This window comes from Pelmatolapia mariae, linkage group LG16_19 (assembly GCF_036321145.2).
Source record: "Pelmatolapia mariae isolate MD_Pm_ZW linkage group LG16_19, Pm_UMD_F_2, whole genome shotgun sequence".
NCBI lineage: Eukaryota > Metazoa > Chordata > Actinopteri > Cichliformes > Cichlidae > Pelmatolapia > Pelmatolapia mariae.
Genome location: NC_086241.1, coordinates 57,952,025 through 57,958,024, shown reverse-complemented (window position 1 = coordinate 57,958,024; position 6,000 = coordinate 57,952,025).

Below are 6,000 nucleotides of genomic sequence, written 5' to 3'. Positions count from 1 at the left end.
AACGAGCAAAGAGGCACGCACACATACACAGACACAAACTTTTCGAGTGAACTAGATGGAAAATAGGTTAGGAGAACTGGAATTACAGGTTTGGGGGTTTTCTGCAGTAGCAGTGTGCTGTGTGAATGGCCGTGCAAAGGCAGAGTGAGTAACCAGGTCTGTCTCATTGTTTGTGAGTTCATCACTGACCTCATTCCCTTAATTTCCCTGGAAAACAACATGGTCAGGATCACATGGAGCCAAGATTACCAGGTCTAGACAATGACTGGGAAACCAGCGGGGCTAAGTGGTAATGCTGATTGCAAGGAATCCTGTTGTCATGTCAGCCACAAATTTTGAGGAAGGAAATTCAGAGGAAAACAAACTCAAAGTGAAATATATGGCAGTGAGTAATATCCCATATTAATGTATTTTTTCCAGTCTTTCACCTTAGCCACAAAAGATGATGTGGTTGTGTTTCTTTTAGGTTTCTACCATAATATTTGATAATGTTTCCAAAACAAATCCAATGAAAACCATTTTTTCCCACCCCAAAACCAAAAGGGCGACGATTCTGTAGCGCCTTTATTCTGTTTTTGGGCAGAAGCCTTTTTTATTATTTTCCCACTCTAATTTAGCATATTAGCATGCATGCTAATAAGCACTACACACAGAGTACTGCTTAGGCGATCAGTAATGAGCTTTGATTGTACCTCAAGCACATAACTCCCATAGCTCTGATGAGTATCTACAGTTTTATGGGAGCAACACATTGCCTGCAATGAATCCAGATTAACTCCATCTCAAAACTGTTTAAATATACATACAGCTCTTAAATATCATTCATTTGGAAAATTCATTTTTCATAATTGATTTTATACAATAGTTAGGTCTCAAAGGAAAGCTGTGATCAGTCCCCTGCAGCTGTTTAAAGAAAGGCCAAAATGGCGCTGCAAAGGTCACAGGGTTACAGGGTTAAGAGTTCACACTCTCCTGCACATAACCCTCTCCGCGAGCCGTGTTCAGCAGGTGTCACCGTGCGACCTTGACTGGGATTCTGGGCTGCTGGGAATGTGAGCATTCGAGCATTACTCCTCTGGGATGGCGTGAAGCAGATCTCTGACAGTGCGGCTGTGATCTTAGCAGGTCCGGAGTGCTCAGGGTGACAGACTTAGCCAGACTGGACTGCGGGTCACTTTCCACCGGGCGCCCGACTGCTTTGATGTCTGCTCATCGTACCTCGCCGACAGTTGGTGCGTTTCTGCGTCTTTGCCTGCTCGACATTACTCTGCCAGACCACCCAAATCTTAAAAAATGTCCTGGCAGGTTTAAATTTTCTCAAGAATGTGGTCCATCTGAGCATCCCCCAGGCCATCTGGACCCCTCTTAACCTGGGAAACTCTTCCATGATTGCAGCCTCCGTGTTAAGTGTGTGGCGCGCTCTGAGTGTGTGGCCTCGTCATTGGGGACAATTGAGAGCCTCTGTAAGTTAATTCCAAAGGCTCAATATCATCTAAAGAAATTCACATGTGCTCGCTTGTGCAAAGTCAATAAATGATTCAGTGATCCATCGTGTACTCTCTCATACATTCTCATTCTTTCATATTAGGCACACACATGAATACTTGTGACAAAGGCTGGGTTAGTGCAGGCTGAAGATAGATTAGACGGAGCAGATTAAAGGGTACTTTCCTCTTTATAGTGCCTGTTCTTAATTTGGAGTACTTTAACCCCAGTTTACCGTTATGCTTTCAGGCCAAAGTCTTCTTCGCTTGTTTATTCAGACTAACAGCAGGTGATTGACGTTGATATGGGAAGCATTTGATAGTGTTTATTGGAGTTTGTCGGAACAGATGTGAAATGCTAAAGGCTCTTAAAGACGCAGATAAAAGGTAAAGTGCATGTTTGTGGAGATAAGGTGAAAAATGAGGGAGGGAGGGAAGACGGTTGTCAAGACACAATCAACCCGACTGGGTCTCGAGACTAAAGCTGCACCTGTCTGTGTCAGTGTGTGCAGGTGAGAGATCACTGGAGAGACATGACATAAGAGATTTTGTGAAGTTGACAGGCAGATTGTTGGAAAATAAAACCTTTAGCTTTGGTTCTGGATAGATTCGACTTCTTGGCTTCACAAACTCAGTGCTGTTGCTTCTGTGTGGTCAAATGTGAAATTCCTGGTGTAAGAAAATAATGAATGTAATAAAATACTTAAGTTTATTGGTGGTTGTGGTGCATCGTACCTTAAAAAGTGTACAGAGATATTTCGTACAGAAACCAAAGACCTTTGGGAGAAACAATTCATATTTGGAACCGCAAACTATCAGCTGTTCAGAAATTGATCTTGTCAGTGCTTCGACGGTTGAGCGCTGTCACAACAGCTAGAGGCGGTTTAACAATATATTAGCTTGCACTCTGTGAACTCGTCATTTTGCTGTCCATTAAAAATGATATACTGAAGCAACTCGAGGGCTTTTCAAATATTCTAGTCATAAATGCTCCTTTTAGAGCACATTTAGGGCACCTTTCAAATATAAGCAAGCTTTACCTTACAATATAAATATAAAATTTATATTTCTATCTCCTGTGCTGGACAACAATGTGTAATATATTATTGCAGTGCTTTATTTACATATTTAGATATTATAATTCAAATTTTGGGGACACAAATGAGACGTTATTGTCATAAAATTTAAACAATAGGATCCTTTCATAGGGTGTTGTAGGTGCTGGAATCAGGCCATTTTAGTCCCTAGCTATGTTATTGTTGTCAGGCAGTGTGATGGTATAATATGATGTGTGGTTCAACTCAAAAATGGTTGTAGATGAGATGTTATTATCATGAAATACAAATTATACAATGCTTTTATAAAGTTTTATAGGTGCATAAATGCTAAAAATGGGTCATTTTAGCTCCATTGTTAGGTGGTTGCTGGGTAACATGATGACACAATAATATCTAATTTGGATAAGACGATTCAGGGGCCCAAGGTTTACCTCTGTGCCAGGTTTGGCTTCTTAACTCCCGATCACATGGGAGGTGTTTATGGTCAAAGAAACAGAAAGACAGGTAGAGATTTTTTGTTTTCTAGTACTATTTCGTCTGTTCTCATATACATAAGCAGATCCTCACATATGGAAAGTAGGAAACAGTAAATATTTGGGATTTTCCCCTTGTTAAACATGTAGTTAATTATCTTTGTCCTAATTCTAACTGATAATCACGAAGCAAAGATAGTTAAGTGTTAAATTTGCTCCGCCTTAAGTTCTCAGCTATAACACAGCACATCTTCCACTCACTCCCTTGTAGAAAGTTTAGATCTGTTTAATACCTATATTAAATAGTTTCTTTAATCACTTGAATATGCACAAGAATGTCTGTCCTTGCCTAACTCAGAAACAGATTGCTTCTATGATCGCAAGTCCACATGCCTTTTACAAAAGATAAGCTGCACAGGGGATAAGGAAGTAAGATTTGTTTTGTTTGTAGAAAAAAGCTGAAACATCTCTGACTAATGTTTATTGTCCTCTAGAGGGAGGTCATGAATGTGTGACTCAGATGATAAAGTTGATAAAGACAGAAGGAAAAGGAATCATAATCAGACTTTTACTTGGCCCGTAGGTCCTGTGTGGATTCAATAGCTGGAACTCACAAGGCTGAGAAAAAACAGTCACTTCTACTTATAGATATATGGAAAACATTACCACTAAAGACTGTATCTGTTACTCCATATAGGAGGCTAGATTACATCTTTATAAAGATACTGTGCACTTTTGGAGCAAGGACTTTATCAGATCATGCAACGTTTACTCTAAAGTTAAAGTTAAATCAAACGTCTTATGAAGGATGAAGAACTCCACCCAAAATTTTTCAAAAAGATTTGAAAAATACATTCAAAGATTTTCTAAATGGATTTGGGAAATCAGGGAGATTCCCTTATGGGAAAGGAAAAAAGCTGTACCATTCAATACAAATATTTAAATGTATGCACTCACGACCACTTTCATTTAATCAGCTGATCACATGGCAGCGTATTTAGGCATGTAGACCTGCTGAAGTTCAAACCGGGTGTTAGAATAGAGAAGAAAGGTGATTTAAGTTACTTTTAATGCCAAACAGCCTGGTCTGAGTAGTTCAGTATCTGCACATCTACTGGGATTTCCCTGCACAACCATCTCTAGGGTTTACAGAGTATGGTCTGAAAAAGACAAAATACCCAGTGACTAGCAGTTCTCTGTGAGAGGATTCCTTGTTGATGCAGGAAGTCAAAGAAAAATTGGCCAGACTGCTTTGTGCTGAAGGCAAAAGGGGGGTGATAGCTGGCAAAAATCAATTAAAATCTTCATTCAGAAACTTTTATTTAAGGATGAAATACAAGGGATGGAAATATATATCCTGGAAAAAACCCCCCAAAACAAACCAGAACAAAAGAAAGTAACTTGTGATATCAACAGAGAAAAGGAACCAGATTCCAGTGGATGATCAATGTGAAGGAGTTTCAATAAGAATTTCACTAGCTGGGCCCACATCCTCATTTAGGTTTGACAGCGTTTTAGTAGGTAAAGGTGAATGCTTGGACATGACTTGAGCTGCGGTTTGGGGAAGGCCTCGAAGGGGACTGGCGACGGCTCCCGGGCCTGGCAGATCCCCGTGTACTAAATAGAAGTGAAGAAGTTAAAGAATTGAAAAGGGGAGGGAGGGTGGGGCACGTAAATGAGAATGAACAGCTTGCAGAACTGGGGGAAACTATATAGATGAGAACCGGAAGGAGCGTGTTTGGAGGCGTGGTCCCGCTCCTGAAATTCCGATACATAATCTCCAGTAAAGGCAGTACTGGCACCAAGCTTATGTGAAATTTATAACAACACACAGGTTGTCACAAAAGACTTCAAAAGATTTTCTTCTTTATTCTTAGATCTTTACTTGTTAATATTTAGCAGGTCTAACTGCTGTGCACCGCGATAGCAATTCTAGGAAGAACAATAAATCTGTGTATTTTCTAACCCACATTCAGTTTACGAGTGTGTGATGACATGAGTCATTGCCCAGAATACCCATGAAAAGTCTAGGAGTCTTTGTGATTGGTATTATAGTTATTATCGTGTTTTGTGGCTGTTCTTTTCACGTCATAAAAATGTGCATCTTGTCTTTCAAAGTATACGATTCACTTTCACAATGAGCAAAATTAGCAAATAATCAGAAATGTTCATAAAAGGTCAGGAAATCATAGTACCAGCAACAGACCATACTTTTTTTGTTTTTTGTGGCATCATCACTACTTGTTATCTGTCACCAGGTGATTATGTGATAGTGGGACATTTAAGACGTAAGCAGCTGCAGTAGCTTTTTGATTGGCCAGTACTAGGCGACTTTGCGTTTAGTTAAAGCTTTGCCAACTGGGAGTTTATACTTTTGCATAACAAAGTAATAAAATAAAACATTTTATGGGGTAATTTTTTTTTATCAATCTACCTGTTGTGCTGATGTGTGTCTAAATAGATTGTTATCACTGGTGAACTCTGCTCAATATAGGAAAGCACTGATTTGTACAGGTAATAGAGGACTTTCTTCTTTTGGTTTCACCTACACCTCTTCTTTTCCCCTTGTATATCTTGTTACTGATAAGTAACCAGCTATGTCTACTCATGCAGGTGTATTGTGAGCATGTAGATTGGCCAGCTGTAGCCTCTCTGATGTACGCAGAGCAGCTAGTTCTTTGCTCTTGTGTTGGTGTATCAGCCCTAGTTTATCCCGATCCTGTATCCTGTTATTGTCACTGTGTTAATTTTGCACTTATGCACCCAGTATGTGACCAAACAGCGACTGAATGAGGACGCTGATTCTCACATGCTGGAATGCATACTTCTATATTTTTCTCAGCTATATCAGCAGAAACCCAAAATCGAACACACGGGAAAAAGAAGCACAGAAAACTGTGATTCATGATTTCTTTTTCCATGAAGTCTGTCAGCGAAATTGCTCTTTGTCTGAACTGATATACTACATGATGTACTACCTTCTTT